Raw genomic sequence first — 17834 nt, 5'->3', positions numbered from 1 at the left:
GTTGGATATAGTTGCAATTTTTGTCTTGTGGATTAATGATTATGTACTATTTAATTTCAGCTCATTTTAAGCAAACTTGGGGCAATAGTGGTATATCAGGGGTTGATTTTTACTAATTCCAAAATACAGGTGTTCTCAAAAAACACTTATCGTGTGGGGAAGAGGTATATGGTTTGGCTGTATATGTACCTAACCCAGACACGAACGGAGCTGGCATAAATCTGTGGCACGATAATAGTTAATACTATTAATGATAGGGATGGTTATGAGATAATTAAAGCTTTCTCAAACCACAGTGGTCAGGCTCTGTCTGACAAACATTTTGACTTAATATATAATATGCTCTCTTCATCTTGTCATTTCGCTAGCCAGAAGTCAAACTCCGATGGTGGGAAGTCTGGTGATACCAACATCCATAATCCGACTCTGGGACTGAGTCCGATGGCACCATTAGACGTTCCAAAAACATCATTACCTAGTCAACACGCGGGACAAACAACTTGGAGGATGAATAAGGATATAACTAAGGTGAATTATTCATTAAGGTACTACTTAGATATCTACAATTAAGGTAAATTCAATGATGTGAAATTATTTTGAATTCAAGTACATTGACATTAAAAATGTAGCTGATACATGTGTATCTGAGCACATTACTTATTTATCTGTATCTAAGTGAACCTATTGCGTCTTCATACAGCTGTATTAGTTTTGATACATATTGCCAAAATCATTTAACGCAGATTTACTTCCGATCGAAGGGAGATAAAACAAATCTGTGCACAAATATACATTCCTGGATTTGGAAGGGGGAATATTTCAATATCACTGTGTATGTCAGATTGAGAGCCTTATTCTGACAGGATATCCTGAACTTAGGTCTTATTCCTCTCGCTAATAGCTCTCTTTTACTAACCCCTCTCCTTCAAACTATATTCCAGCATCATGTCTTGCACCGCACCAGGGAGGTCCGGTCATAACAAGGTCTTTTGATCCTTATACACAGTGTACTGTAAAAGGGAAATAAAGATTATATTGCAATTCGGGTATAAGGGAATTTCTAATTTACCACTAAAAATGTGATTTTAACTTAAGTTCTGATGAATTCAAATAGTGATGAATTCACCACATCTGAAATTCTACTCATGTAGGTTTTCAGGCTCCATATAAATATTGTTCGACTGACAATTAATTGTGGCTAGTATGATTACTAATTAATGGATCGCTTAGATATCAGAAAATAAGTTAGAATTAATTCAATATAACGAATTTAAGTTTATCAAAAATAGCGCAGTGGATGAGACGACTGTATCGTGCAATGTTGTCTGCGTCTAACTGGGCCACATGTGTGTGGGATCTGTTGAATCAGTTAGGTTTTGGGGAATTCTGGGTTCGTTAAGCTAGTTATATTATCATAATCATAAGATCATTGTATATATTTTACCAGCAATATTTAAAATTACTGAAATGGATTAGAATACCATTCACTGGGCACAGATGTCTGTGGGAAGAATACATATCTCTTAAAAGTCTATTAATTGGCGATGAAGTTAATTTAATAATACAAACATAGTTTAGCTGGGAATCGAAATTTATATAGGGGCAATTTTACTAGCAGGTTTGCACTATATGATACTATTAATCAACTAGTCATAAAATGTACAAAATGATCTTCAGCCTTGTAATATAGATATTCCAATATCGATGTATCAAAATAGGCAGTCCCCAATCAGAGGCTTGCCGGTTCAGACTGGTTGGAAGATTAATTGAAGGCACCGGAACCGAATTTCCCGTTATGTGCTTGGATTTCAAGAAAAGAAAATTTATGTAAAATGGACCACCGATCACGCAACTATATCTGTACTTCGATTTCCGATTTTGAAAAAACTTTACACGGAGAAAGCAAAAGTAAAAAGTAAAACTTAGACAAAATTATCTTAACCTTGTAAACTTTCGGACTATTTACATGAAAAGAAAAGCAAAGAAATGTAAAATTAGACAAAATTCAAACATTGTAAACTTTCGGACTATTTACACAGAAAAAACAACAAAAGATATGTAAAATTAGACTACCAACTTAGGAGACCCTCGCCGATAATGAACCCGGCAATCATAAAAGGTAACTTAATATAGTTGAAATTATTGCGATAAATTCTAAATGAAATACTTTGTCATTACAGGATATCTTCTTTTAATCATTGCAGCTAAATTTCAACTATGAGAAAAACCCAGTTTGAGATTAACTACTTGTCCAAAATCGACCAACTGGAACAGCGCATAGCAAACTAGAATCAACCAACCAACTTAGATGATCCACGCCGATAACGAATCCAGCAATCATAAAAGGTAACTTAATATAGATGGAGTTATTTCGATTCATTCTCAATGAAATGTTTTGTGATTACATGATATCTTTGTTTACTCTTCAGCTGAATCCTATCTTCATCAAACTGCCCAGCTTGAGATCAACAACAAATCATAAATCTACCGATAAGAACAGCCCACACAACAATTCAAGCTTAAATCAAATGCATCAATGAACTTAGAACATTTTAACTGATACGGAACCCAGCAAACTTGAAATGTAAGTTTATATTTTATGGAAATGATAATGATGAATTCTAAATGAAATAATTTGTCATTACAGGCTATCTTCTTTTAATCATAGCAGCTAAATTGCAACTATAAGAAAAAACCCAGCTTGAGATCAACTACTTTTCCAAAATCGACCAACTGGAACAGCGCCATTTGCAAAATTTTTGTAGTCTCTCCTACTGTAAACAGAGGGCGCATGGGTCTGCTGGCATAGCCACTGACTAGAGATAGCCACTGTTGTCACAGTTGATACAGTACGATGTGACCCGGCTACAAAGTCAAACGAGCGCTTGAGGTCAACAACTCATCTAAAATCTACCGATTAGAGAACAGCGCACAGAAGGGGCCTGAATTCTGAATGAAATATCTGTATTTACAGGATATCTTTGTTTACTCATTTTCAGCTAAATCCTATCTATATGAAACTGCCGCTCATGAGATCAACAACTCGTTTAAAATCTGCCGATTAGAGAACAGCACACTGAAGGGGCCATTTGAATTGATCTCAACATCAACCAACCAACTTAGGAGATCCTCGCCGATAGCGAACAAAGCAATAATAAAAGGTAAGTTGATATACATGAAATTATCTTATATAATGATACTGAATTGTTGCACCGACTGCTCCATCGTTACTGGATGTATTGCCCTGAAAATTTGCCCGGCGGTAGATCTCGACGTCTTTTATCGCTTGGGCATGGTTTCCATTCAAAATTATTCACTTTCCAAATTTTTGTAGTCTCTCCTACTGTTCACAGAGGGTGCATGGGTCTGCTGGCATAGCCACTGACTAGAGACAGCCACTGTTGTCACTGTTGATACAGTACGAGCTACTGTTGCCTTTGTGACCCAGCTGCCGGGTCATGAAATTCATACATTATGAAATGATCATATCGGTACTTTACATATTTGTTTCTATCTATAGTTCTGTAACCTTGGGCCTCCATGGGAAGAAGCTCAAGTGAGTCCTGAGATCCCGTATGGTCTCTATATGGGCACAGCTGATCACACCACATAAATGAGGCCACTTTGAAATGCCCAAATACTCAATCAACATGCAACGAAATAATAAGTGGGAAGTTCTTCATTTAGAAATCACCCGTGGTTTCCACGGGCTTTCCACTAGTTACGATTAATTCTGAATGAAATATTTGTATTTTCAGGATATCTTTGTTAACTGTTTAAGCTTTATCCTATCTATATGAACCAGCCGCGCTTGAGATCAACAACTCGTTTGAAATCTGCCGATTAGAGAACAGCGCAAAGAAGAGGCATTTAATTACCAAAATCTATGCACCGGTCCACATTGCTGATCTGATATATATCCGGTCCGTCATTAATCTTGAACAGTGATGAACGAATGCTACTACTACAACAAATAATTAGGCAGTTGGGGTTCGAAACTAATGTCCTAACACACCGAGTATCCAAGCCAATACCGAACCTAGCAATCGTTAAAGGTAAGTTGATATACATGAAATTATTACGATTAATTCTGAATGAAATATTTGTATTTACAGGATATCTTTGTTTACTCGTTTCAGCTAAATAATATCTATATGAAACTGCCGCGCTTGAGGTCAACAACTCGTTTAAAATCTGCCGATTAGAGAACAGACTTAGACAATCCTAGCCGACACTAAACCCAGTTATCACAAATCACATCTATAAGAAAAAGCCCATACTAAGATCAACTAACCATCTAGAATCTACTGATTAAAACAGTCGACAGAAGAATGCAACTTGAACTTAGAACCAACCTAGAACTCCTAGTCAACACTAAACCCAGTTATCTTGAAAGGTAAATTGATTTACATGGAATTTATTATGATTAATGCTATATGAAAAATAGTGTATATTGTAAGATATTGTATAATTACAGGATATCTTCTTTTATTCATTTCAGCTAAATTACATCTATAAGATAATGCTCAGCCAAAGTTTAACTAGTCAAACATGTACTGATTCGAATAGCCAACAGAATATTCCAACTTGAATTGAAATCACCAACTACCACAGAACGAATTTAACTCATGAACCGACTTAGACGATCCTAGCCGATACTTAACGCAGCAATCTTGAAAGGTATGTTGATTCACATGGAATCTATTATCATTAATGCTATATGAAATATTGTGTGAATACAGGATATCTCCTTTTGTGCATTTCAGCTAAATCACATCTATAAGGAAAAGCCCATACTAAGATCAACTAACCATCTAGAATCTACTGATTAGAACAGACAACAGAAGAATGCACCTTGAATTTTACTAACTTAGAACTCCTAGCCGACACGAAACCCAGTTATCTTAAAAGGTAAATTGATTTACATGGAATTTAGTATGATTAAAGCTATATGAAGAATTGTGTGTATTGTAAGATATTGTCTAATTACAGGATATCTTCTTTTATTCATTTCAGCTAAATCACATCTATAAGAAAATGCCTAAGATTTAACTAGTCAAAAATCTACTGATTCGAATAGCCAACAGAATATTCCAACTTGAATTGAAATCATCAACTACCACAGAACGAATTTAACTCATGAACCGACTTGAAAGGTAAGTTGATTCACATGGAATCCATTTTCATTAATGCTGTATGAAATATTGTGTGATTACAGGATATCTCCTTTTGTGCATTTCAGCTACATCACATCTATAAGAAAAAGTCCATACTAAGATCAACTAACCATCTCGAATCTACTGATTAGAACAGACAACAGAAGAATGCACCTTGAATTTTACTAATCAACTAACTTAGAACTCCTAGCCGACACTAAATCCAGTTATCTTGAAAGGTAAGTTGATTTACATGGAATTTATTATGATTAATGCTATATGAAAAATTGTGTATATTGTAAGATATTGTATAGTTACAGGATATCTTCTTTTATTAATTTCAGCTAAATCACATCTATAAGAAGAAGCTCAGCCTGAGATCAACTCGTTATCTAGAATCTACTGATTAAAACTGCCAACAGAAGATTCTAACTTGAATTGAAATCATCAACTACCACAGAAGAGTCCAACTTGAATTCAACTGCGTAGGCCTAGAAGTCCAGATGAGAAATTCAGCCAGCAGCGGTTTATCGCCCAATGACAGATTTCTTCTACAGGTGGAGCAGAGACAATGCGTGTGTTATATAAAAACAATTAATCAGGAGCAGCAGAGACAATGTATATATATTGTGAACATTTATTCAGGAGCAGCACAGACAATGCGTATCTTATAAACACTTGTTCAGGAGCAGCAACGTCAGTAGAATATGTAAAGTATTGATTTATTTTGTGTATTACCTTTTTACAAACCAGTCTGATGTGTAACATGGGTTTCAAAATGCGTCTTAAAATGCACTGTCTTTTTGAAGAGGCGGAAATAAAGAAATAGTTTTAATGTTGATTAATGAAAATTGAGGTTCGATAATTAGGGCTCTGGGCCTGAGAAGGAACTATTCATATTTGAATATTTCAATAAAATGGCATCCTAATTCTTTCATATTGATTAGGCAAACTGTTTTCGATTTGTAAACAGATGTGTCATGTCCTTTGTAATGTGACAGAAAGTTCCTTCTTGGAGTCTCATGAAATCTACGCTCCATTAATTCATGGTATTGATCGCATTCAGCGTTACGGTTCGACGGAGGTCCGTTGAAATACACCTAAACTGAGATATGATATCAACAGGATAGTTCAGATAATCTTCATACTTAGTTAAACATAGCTTTGCATGATTTGTAATAATGACATAATTTGGTCTCTTAGAAACAGTGATTCATTTTATATTTCCTGAGAGTGAAAATGATTTGCATAGCCTGAATGTTCAAAAGGGAGAGGGTAGTCAGTTAAACGGTTGAAACTTTTAAACGCAATAAAGGAAGTTGATACCTGATTAGTTAAACTCGCCCAGCAAGTTTATGGGCTTTGAATAAAGATGTTTTGAAAATGATTCCTTGGCCAAAAAGTGGGCCTTCAGTATAGACTGGCTACGCCCTTGAATATCATCACGTAGTTAAGAAAAACATAGACTATAATGTTCGGCAGTGTTCTGTGTACAAATACTAAGTTTATATACCAAAGTGTTGTATTTGTTGATGCCATATTTTTTTTCCAATGCCCATAAAAGCGATTTGACTAATGAGTAGAATATCTCGATTTTCACAGGGTTTTAGCATTGAGCTTCCATGTAGATGATCATAGCTAGGTATATGAAAACTTGTATCTTAGTACATTGTATCCACAGAGGTATAAGAGAGGTATAGCTAGGAATAATGTGATATAAAGGAATAAATGATAATGGCCAGCAATAATTTTGATCGTTTTAATTCTGTTTATAGCTGTTTTAACTTCTCTCATCATCATCCATATCATAAGGTTGAGTTGCTTTCAATGATCGCTTAACTCCAAATCGGGGTTTTTAATGATAAACGATTATTTAGGAGCAGCAGTGAATTTGTAGCACTTTTTTAAAGTGAGCCCATATTTCCACCGGTAAGACATTCCTGATGATGTCAATAGTAAAAAATAGTACAAAATACAAAATACATAGAACATAATTAAAGAAGTAAATAAATAAAAAAACAATGAATAAAAAATACATAACAAAATAAATATTTAAAAAAAAAACAAATAAAATCATAAGTAATAATAAAAATAAACAAAAACGAACAAACAATTAGTTAACTTCTATAATTATAATCATCATCAGGAATTTTTTTAATTAACTTAACCTAATCATTAAAGGTTCTTCTTCACATGGAACAACCTTCTCTAGAGTTTCCCAACCTCTTATGATCATTTCTATTGTTGTTTTAAGCATTCTATCGGACAGTTAGTAATAAACAAAACAAATAACCATAAACCTTAATTAAACCAAACATACTAAAAAAATAACTGATTTGATAGAATGCTTCAAATAACTGATGAAAGATCACCTGCCCTTTTACCTATAGCACACCCTGTCACTGCTGTTACTGTTGATTGTTTTAGGGATAATATCTGGGAGATTTTACATTTTACTCTTTTTTAGAAAGAATGTTAAACAGCTTTAAACGTGATTAGTTATCGATAGTAAAATTATTGTCATGTTTTCAAATAACTTTGTATTAAATGTATTAGATGAGCGAACTGATAATGTTTGAAAATCATAAGTTAAGACGAGGGACAGCGGAAGCAGGACTTTGTAGGTTTTGTCTCTTGTTTAAATGCTTTTATGTCGAACTGTCGAACTATTAAAATACAGTCCATTTGTTAACAAGGAACTTACATGATAATTCCACGAGTACGTAAATACCTGTCATTTAGCAAGGTTTTGTCATGAGAATAAAACGACACATACGTGTTCATTATTCATCTTAAAATTTTTCGACTGTTTAGTTAGGTTTATAGCAACCATCAAACTGAGGTCCTATCGAATGAAGAGGAGCATTCTTTTCTATAAATGAGGAAATATGAACAGTGTTGATTAGTAAATTGTCCTAGCTATGTTTTGATAGCTATATTGTCAGTTTTACAATATATGGGGCCCGATTCAAATCTGCGCGTGATGCATTTCCGATCGCGAAAAAGTTATCGAAATCAGCTTAATTGTAGATATCTCAGTGATCTGTTATTTGTAATTTACATGGATAGATGAAATATCTATACGATGATACTCAATATATCTTAATTGAAAACACCTTCAAAATACTTTGCATTAAACATAACAATGTTGAGAAAATAACATTGATAATGTTTGAAAACCTCAGGCAAGGTTGGCAAAACTCTAGCTATCTTACTTAAAACTCTAGTTATCTTGTAAAATAATGTTTATGGACATGAAAAAATTAAGATTGATTAGTTAATCTCAAGCTTTCCAGTTTGAATCTGTAGGTATTATTAGTTTTAATGCTTTTATGTTGAACTGTTTTTCGAATACAGTTCACTCATGTGTTAACGAGTAACTTACAATTCCTAAAATACAAAGCAAAGTTTGCGAAATTTCGGTTTTCTTTTAAGAATAATGTTTAATGAAATGAAATTAGAGATTGATTATTTGAGAGAGCGAATTTGTGGATTTATGGAGTTTTAATGTTTATATGTTGGAGATATGTTATGTAGTTCTTTGATGATTGATGATACATAAACAGAGTATTCTAAATATATCTTACATTGTCATATTGAAGAGTTGATATGGTAAAATGCTTCATATTTCATGAAATAGCCAAATGTCACTTATGCCTGGTGACTTCATGAATTGTCAAATTAATAGTCTTAGACATTCAGACTGGTCCCAATTGTGTTTTATGGATCAAAGTTTACAATTCGTTGTTATTTTATTATTATCCTATTGATTCAAATTTTCTGAATCAGTTGTTGTCGAAATGTTTTTGGTGAATAAAAACCTTGAAAAACCTTGCAGTAGCAATTGTGATGTTAAAGGCTAGTGCGGTAATCTTATTTTTTGGATAGCTCATCATAAGGCTAAAAATTATACCTTGTTTTTCCTGATCGGCCAGCTGTCATTTTGTAAATAACAATGATATTTGTAATCAGTTAATCTCTATAACTGCCGAATCTGTTATGGTTAGCTTGATCATGATTTTAAAGTAACACCTATAAGGTAGATAGGCGGCTGGCCGGGTCAACTTTTAAGAGTAAAAATGTAAATCAGATTGATTCAACATTAAATCTTATGCTTTCCAGGGTAATTGGCCAGGTTTACCTCTGGTTTTAGTGCGGGGAGCCATGGACTCTTACAGTTTAGAGCCCATGGTTGTGGCCCATAGACATTTCCGTTTTAGAGTCTATGGTTGGACCATGGTTGTATAAACTCTAGTTTATAGTTTATGCGTCCATGGTTGGACTGTTTTTGAAATACAGTCCACGTGTTTGAGGAACGTACGTTATAATTCCTCGAGCACATACCTGGCATTTTGTATAATTGTTGTATGATAATAAATATGTTTGTTTGAAATTCTTTATTTTATTTGTTTAGTTAATTAGCTATTCTGAACTTTGTTAGTTGACCAGTCAGTGGTTTTATTGCAATCCACCTCTTTTTTCAACCCAATATTTCCACCAGCATTGTCCGGAGACGAGGATGTGCGGAAAACATGATGATGCGATTATATCAATGGCAATACAGCTTAAACCGGACGCACTGACACTAGTTGACCGGTTAGAAGCAAGTATTTAGCTGCCGAAGAGTATTGTGAAATCAGCAATCTTTTTGATTGTCACTATAGCCATCCGTTGACCAAACAGGCTTTAAAATACTTTGGAGAAAAACAGATACTATCATTTTAAGACTGAAAACAAAGAACGAAATTCTTAATATGGACTCCTGGATTTACATGATGATGTACCGTTTAATCCAGTATCATAATTAAAGAAAGAAATTTGGGTTTTTTCAAATTATGAGTGGTAAGCGTAATGAAGTTGTTGGCAAAATTTCCAGAGGATCCACGCTGCTGCAAGTAATCTAAAAAGCCTAATATGTCTCCACTCAATTGAATAAGATTTTTTATGAATTTAAATCTGTCTATTGCCGGGGTTTTATTATTCGATCATGCACTCAATCCACTCGCGTCGGATCTGGGACCGCAAAGACGTGGGACTCAGGAATTCGATATCGTTGAGCTGGGTACAGAGGCGCGTATTCAACCTGGCAGTGGAACATTTGATAAACTCATATGGACGTATAAACTACTTTACGTCCATGATAGTCTATAGTACCTAGCCGTCGTTCCACAAACAAAAAACGGTTGTAGGGAATCCGAAACGAATATACCTAAACTGTGTTTTCGTCCAATTCCACGATCAGCAGAAAGGTGTCCTTTCGTGCTGGTCGACCAGTTGATACCGTGCGTATGTTTTAGAGAGACTATTTAAGAGGCGTGCTCTACTATCGGAAGCGATCCTTTGTCGAACGTCTCTTAAAATCCGAATCCAGACGAGGAAAATACTAACTAGTATATTTTCGATGACCTGTCGTGAATATTATTTATTGATGTATGTCAAAGCTCGCGACTCGCAGGTCGGCCTTTTCGTTATAGTATCCGGAGCTCACGACTCGCAGGTCGGCCCTGTTCTGATCTGATCTGAACTGAACTGGACTGGACTTTCTGAACTATCTCAAAAATGTTGATTAGGTATTTATAAGTGATGACTAGAGTTGACAACTTACTCTAACCCTTCACCTTACCCTAAACCCTCTAGACCCTAACCCTTACCCTCTTGACCCGCTGGACCTTGCCCTCTGGACCCTTAAAATGCCGTTATATTGTTTTGTATATTAGCTATGTACTGTACCAAACACTGAGCAATTCTCTATCAACATGGTACATTTTGCGTCTGAACCGGCAAGTGACTGATTGGGTTCAATGTTTTTTGCTCTCTAATTCCATCGAAACTCGACTGGTTGGGGTGAATTTTCTTGGCTGCCTAATTTCATACATCGAGATTTTGGAAATAGCTACATTACAAGGCTGAATCATCATTTTGTCGAATACAGATACGAATATTTTGTCGATAACCGTCAAGTGCTGCCGCTATATATTCTATAAGCGTTGAATATATGAACTAACTAGATTGGGCATATTCCTTCTGCGGCAAGCGAGTAATTAATTTCCTTACTCGCGTGCTAGAGTAGGAATATCGATCTGCGTGTGATTTCTTCCGTAACATGCTGCTGCTCTACAAACCATTAGCGGTGAAAGTGTGAACTATCATATTACTCGCATGCCACCGCGGTTTTCAATCAGCTCCAGATTTTAACCGTCCAATGTTGCCGCTGTGAACATGTGGACGCACAACTTGGAAGCACAACTATTGACCAGAAGAAATTATTTTACTTTAAGTGGCCCGGTTACTGAAGCGGGGATTAACCGTGGTGTCCAAGATTCGAATCCGTGACGAGGGTCCCGAGTGATCCGCTTGGGCATAAAACAGGCCGGACCGGGCGATCCTAGGTTGGAACCCAGCTTCAACCTTTAAAAACAATAGAAAACCTACACTGTTAAATATATCTAATAAACGAAAAAGAGTATATAACATGGGTAAATGATTTTATCAAATCACGAGCTTTCGCTACTATAGTGCATGTAAATTACAGCTTGAGTTTTAATTACTCGGTGAAAAATGCGGCTTTGTCAACGAATTCACCCAGTGCTTGCTTCTGTGTGAGGCCATATATATCAGGCGACGGCAGGCTGCAATGTCCAACCTACGAGCAATTATCTAAATAATTGCTCGTTCAAATAGTTAAATAGTTCAGATAATTGCTCGTAGGTCCAACAAGGCAGTGGGAATACAAGGCGAGACATTCTCGCGTTCGTCTCCAAATGATATCGATAACCTCGATGAAGTTTTGAATTTGTTTTGTTTTGTTTCAGTTTCGCAATTCGAATTCACGAATATGCGCCGACGATCGTGAACATGATAATGATCGCGAGTGAAACTAAAGAAAGACGGTATCATTTCATTTAAAAAAATTAACTTACGATTCAAAAGAAAGTAATTCATACCCATCCCTCAGTGAGGTAAAACCTTAACTAGCGACAATACAATTCTATTCTACATCCTTGCGTGGATTCTGTCGGAAATTGTTTGAAATTACGATGTATTTTCCCTGTTGAATAATGTTAATTTGCGGAGTTAGTTCAATTCTGAAAATTTTACATGCATGCTCTCCATTTTACGGAGCCCCGGAGGGGACACGACGTGTGAAAAATATTTTCTTTTCGTGGGAATGATTGAAATATTTTTCGTTCGAATATAATATGTATATGTGTTTTTGTGCGCTCTAAAGATTTGTTTTTTCGCGTTGATTATTTGTAGGTCGAAAGAAAATATCGATATGTCGCGAATCAGCCGCCATAGATCTTCGACTGGTATGGTCCCGTTTTACATAGACGCCGATCTTTTGTATGAAAATTACATTTTATTGAACCATTCCCCGATCGAGCGCATAAATCGTCTTCAAAGAAGCATTTTTGGAATATCGCCCTACTATCCTGGAGCTGATTTTTAGAAGGAATGGATCCCTGATTACTCAACGACTCGTACGTATGACATGTGACCAGTCGTATAATGAAGTCGGCCGCTGACTCGGACAAGTTGTCGTAAATTGATATAATCCGTGGACGGATCGTTACGAGGGCGGATCAACATTTGATCAGATCAGCCACACTCGCTCCCGCGCTATCATCTCACCTGGGACGTTACGTTAGCACTAGTGGCCGATGTTGACATTAATTGCATAACGAATTCAGTAAATGTGGTGTAAATCTGTTCTCCTGATTAGATCGAGCAATCGTACTCGCGGGTATCGCTTGTAATTGGTTGCCGTACTGCCCTCTCCCGCGGGATGTGTTAACAAGCCGAACATTGGCGCTACTGTGAATATTAGCCGGGTCCGAGTAGAATATATCAGTTGTGTTTTTAGGGTAGAATTCTTGCGGCCACTTTTTAACTCCGTTCGTCTCTGAACTCGAGAAGATGTGCGCGGATTTCGATGTATTTTGCCGCGCGGGTATTGGCGTAAAGCCCAAAGCACGCGAAGCTGGGAAACACGTAATCAGGAAACAGAAACATGTTTCCGAGCGTTTCCGCGAGTCGTTGGCGTTGGGCTTTACGAGAAACGGAAAACACTGTTTCGGGAACAACGTTTCCGAGATCAAATATATTTGTTCCAGTGTTTCCCTGTTTCCTGGCGTTGTGTGCATTGGGCTTCCGTTTCGGGAAAAATGTTTCCGAGATCAAGCACGTTTGATTCCGTGTTTCCGTATTTTTTCCTGCGTCGCGACGCTCGCGTTGCGGGCTTGACCCGGCGGTTGTTTTCCGCGAGCGGTTTGCCGCCGCAAATTCCGGCTGCAAATGCATTCAAGCCCCGATTAAACAAGAGAAGTAATCACGTTACCGACCAGCAGGACGGCTAGTCGCGCGCTGATAAGTAACAGCGTTATCGGTAATCGGGGACGTATTATCGTCTTTACTCTCCGGAGAGGCGGTCGACTGTCTTTTTGTTACGCGGTTGTCTTCGCCAAACGGTAATTACATCGCAAACAAATGTTCGACGACGCTCGTCGAGGATAACGCGTTTAATACAGTGACGAGTAGAATATACCTGAACATCGCACGCTACCGAAATAGAGCTAATCTGACCCGGGGGTCAGTCGCGTTATTGTCGATCCGTCACGTAGAATGCCATTTTAATCAAATCAAGCCCGCAAATACGGAAGCGATTCCTTTTTATACCGTCATACATGGATCCAGTTCCTCAGTAACCGCGATCCAGTGCGCCTTGCCTAATTATGTTGCTTTAACCGCCTCGAAGAGAAAGACGGAGGCGTTATGGTCTGAATACCGCGAAATTAATCAAACTTCGTCTTTTGAAAGCCGTATACGTATCCGCGTATTTTCACACGTAGTTCCGCAGCGAGATTTCCATCGTGATTATCTATGGGAGAAGTTTTCAGTCGAGCCGGTTATATCGCTTAGTGTTAGTTCGACTTTTAATGGAATTAGATTAAGACAACACGTCCGTATAATGATTTGTTGCCGAAGCTTTGTCAACATCTTCTAGAGAAATCAGCGCTCCGAAGCAACGCTTAATGAATTGGAAATTGAAATTGCACTCAGAATATAGAGAAGCGCTTTGGACTGTGTCTCAATTTAACAGCGATCAATGCCATAAATTCGCTTTGATATCCGCATAAAAAGCAATTATAGCATCTCGGTGTCAAGATGCCTTGACTTCATAGCACATCAATTATTATGCGTGCGCCTAGATTCGTTAGTTCCAAGCGGTGTCGCTGCAGTTGTTTTCGTAATGAGAAAACTAACTTGATGGTTTAATTGAGGCCTTAAAAAATAACACATATTGCTTGATATTGTCGTCAATGCAACTTATTTTGAAATCGAGCAACCTACTGCTGGTCACGCCATCTAACGGGATAGCTAGTTTTGCGGGTACCCCATTGAATTGAATTGACCGGCAACCAATCTAGCCCCGATATATCGATGACGTAGTGCACATCCTCTCAAAAATAATCATCAAAATTTATTAAAACGAAATGAGAGTTATGAAATGTATTAAATTTCAAAATAAATGCCAAAATTCGCAATTGTAATTATTATTTTGAAACGCCAATTTTGATGACGTAGTGCACCTCGACTCAGACAGTGCACCTCGACTCCTTATACAACGCATACTAGGTATCAATGTATATAAACATTATTGCAACGGTTTTTACGGCGTCACGAAATCTTGATATTAGATATTCTAGCTGCGCGCACATACACAAAACCAAGCATAGAAGTTTCAAAATACGAAGTAAAACGTGAACGACGTTTCGTTCTGTCACTGGAGACTATCGTCAGGTGTGGAAACGTTGCACTCGGCGTTTCACATTTTAATTCACTTAAATTTAATTTCTTCTACTACGCAGTAGAACGGGATGAATCAACGGAACCACGGCTGAAAACAGTTTCAAACGTCGATAAGAACATAATGTCATAATTTCCCCACGTTGCTGCAGTCCCGCTAGTTATTACGCTTATCTCACTCGCGTTTTCCAATTCATATTTTATTACGGTGAATAAAAAGCTGATAGGAGCGATTTAAACTCGAACTCGCCATCGGATATTGAATCGGAGACGAAATTTTCTCCGCGATCATCGAAGCGAATTGATAACTCAAAAATGCCCGTGTACCGATTAGTCTGGAGACGGCAGCGCAGACGTATTGACCTCTCGTTCATTTCTTTAACCCACGCGTTCACAAAAAAAACATCTTCATTTTTAAGGAGTTAATGAATTTACAAGTCGATAAGTAAAGCCCGTCATCGTACAGTCGCAACTTTCAAAATCCTAGGAGTTAAGTTGTCAGTTTTTGAATGATGAAATACATTTGGTAAATACCTAATGTCTGGTGTTTCTAGTTCGTTTTCATATCTCGAAAGTCGAAGTCTGAAAGATTCGGGGCCCGGAAGATAGAAAAAAGGACGAAATGGTGATATAATTTTTCATTAACTTATTTATTTGTTTATTTGCTTCAGACCATGAAAGTCCAAATGAAATAGTTCATAGAAAATGCATCATATATAGTATAGTACTACTACTAGGATAGAAGGGGTTTATTATAAACTATTACAAGATAGAAGGGGTTTATAATACAAATTTCATTACACAGAACTGCATCTAAATTAATGAATCGCTCACCTTCATCAGACTCGAAAGCAACCGATTTGACGGTTAGAATAGTACGCGTTGTTTCATCGATTAGAGTGAATTTCAAAGCATTGAAACGAATAAAAACAAGAAAATGGCCTTTAACCATAAATTATTCAGCACACATTAATTGATCTTCGTTGTTTGAGGATTATAATGACTTTTATTCAACTGAGAAACGCCTATGATGAATAATATATCGACTTCCACTTTCTATATAAAAAAGGTTAAACGTTTTACGCGTTGATAACTTTTTCGGGGGAAACTTCATCGATTTTAAGTTAGCCGAAGAGGTTGATATTCTAGAATCAGTATAGAATCAGTATCAGTCGCCTGATTCATTCATTCCATCGCCCGAAGGCACAACATCTCCATATAACAGAGTTAAAACCTTCAATAGGATTACAATCGAAATATCACGATCTATAATTTCGTTTTCAATCTAATAATAATCGAACTGTTTGTGTTTGATTGCGCGCTCTAAAAATGTCATATCACACATTTGAACTCGTAATTTTTGCTTACGCGTTCAGTTTATTCTAAAACGGCTCAACTCAGAACGAACCCACACAATAAGTAACACATACATATTATATACATACGCATACACGTATTTCGACATTTTCACGTCATTTTCATCTAATTCTAATTAACGATTATTAATCCGCGAAATAACGAGAGAGCGAATACGTGTGTGGCTAATATTCTGCGATGAATTCTGTAATAATTCCGAATCCGATTTGTTCTTCTTAGCTTCTTATACACGACGCGACAGGTCTCTAACATAGAATTCTGCCCGATTCAATCGCACTTCATAATCCTCACTATTTAATATTCTACATTTATTGATAATTTTTCACGGCTGAAATCACCTCGCAGCTGGGTTTTCATCAATCGTTTCTATTCAAAAAAGCTGTTATCAACAGTAAACACGGCGGAAACTTCTTTGTTTCAGCGCCCAAAATATCTTTTCAATTTCGCTACACCGCTGTACTCCAGGGACGTCGCTCTCTTGTGGTATTTCTCTTGGGGTATTTCTCGCTCTTTTGGTATTTCACTGTAACGTTTTCATGATGTTCATTCATTACATATCAATCCTATTATTTCTACTGTACGAAAATGGTGTAAGTATCGTTGAATTCACGCGAAGATAGTTTGCATTTTCATTCAGCTGACATAAACGATACCTTTTGTCAAGGACGCCACTGACTGGAATGGACGAGAAAACCCCGATAACTATTCATAATTGATGTTCTCATACTATAAGAGATGAATCGTGCGCAGGCTCTCGACGAAGCCGCACTGCGCTTCACGCGGCAGGCCTTGTTGTTACAAAATGCAGAATACGAACACGCAACGACCGACATTTAGGATTCCACGATATTCAAAGCCTCATCAATTTTGCGTATATATGTTCAGAATAAACAACCTCCCTAGTTAAACAAAAGATCCCATCGGCAGAATATAAACACTCTGACGTGGAGAAAAAGATAAACAAGAAAACTAACTTGAATGTTTATTGATGCCTTGGGAAATGGTAATACACTGCTCTATATTGTCTACAATAGATAATATGATATGAGTTACATATTACAATGGATCAATCACTGTTATTTTGGATTTGAATATATCGATGATTGAATTGAATTGACCGGCAACTAGTCTAGAGCCCGATGTTTTGATGACGTAGCGCACATCCTCCCAAAGATAATTATCAAAATGTATCAACAATAGAAATAGAGTAATGATATGAAAAATGGTCAGTTACAAAATTGACGATCTTAGGTATTTTTTTTGAAACGTCGATATTGATGACGTAGTGCACATCGACTCACACAGAGTTCCTTGAATAACGCATGCTTGGTATCAATGCATAAAAACATTATTGTAACGGTTTTTACGGCGTCAAAAATATCTATACCCACTACGTATATACAAATCTAAAGAAATAAAAACGCGTCCAGTCTTTTGGTTTGTTATTTCGATTTTTCATGAATGATTCAATAAACACTTATTCTTTGATCTGAA

General features: G+C 36.7%; 1 long non-coding RNA gene across 2 annotated transcripts; it reads left to right on the top strand.

Moving 5' to 3' along the window:
• The first annotated feature begins 91 nt into the window (after window positions 1-91).
• LOC141913096 (uncharacterized) lies at window positions 92-9556 on the top strand. 2 transcript variants are annotated; one of them, XR_012620221.1, is made up of 12 exons: window positions 92-528; window positions 1719-2119; window positions 2205-2346; window positions 2430-2584; window positions 3000-3161; window positions 3782-4055; window positions 4140-4396; window positions 4502-4680; window positions 4767-4911; window positions 5017-5156; window positions 5243-5395; window positions 5501-9556. It is a non-coding gene; the product is annotated as an uncharacterized LOC141913096 (long non-coding RNA). The 2 variants fall into 2 exon arrangements; XR_012620220.1 differs by having other exon boundaries at window positions 3759-4055.
• Window positions 9557-17834: the final 8278 nt, after the last annotated feature.

Source organism: Tubulanus polymorphus, chromosome 11 (assembly GCF_964204645.1).
Source record: "Tubulanus polymorphus chromosome 11, tnTubPoly1.2, whole genome shotgun sequence".
NCBI lineage: Eukaryota > Metazoa > Nemertea > Palaeonemertea > Tubulaniformes > Tubulanidae > Tubulanus > Tubulanus polymorphus.
The sequence above is the reverse complement of the archived record's forward strand: the minus strand, read 5'-3'. Positions and strand labels throughout refer to the sequence as shown.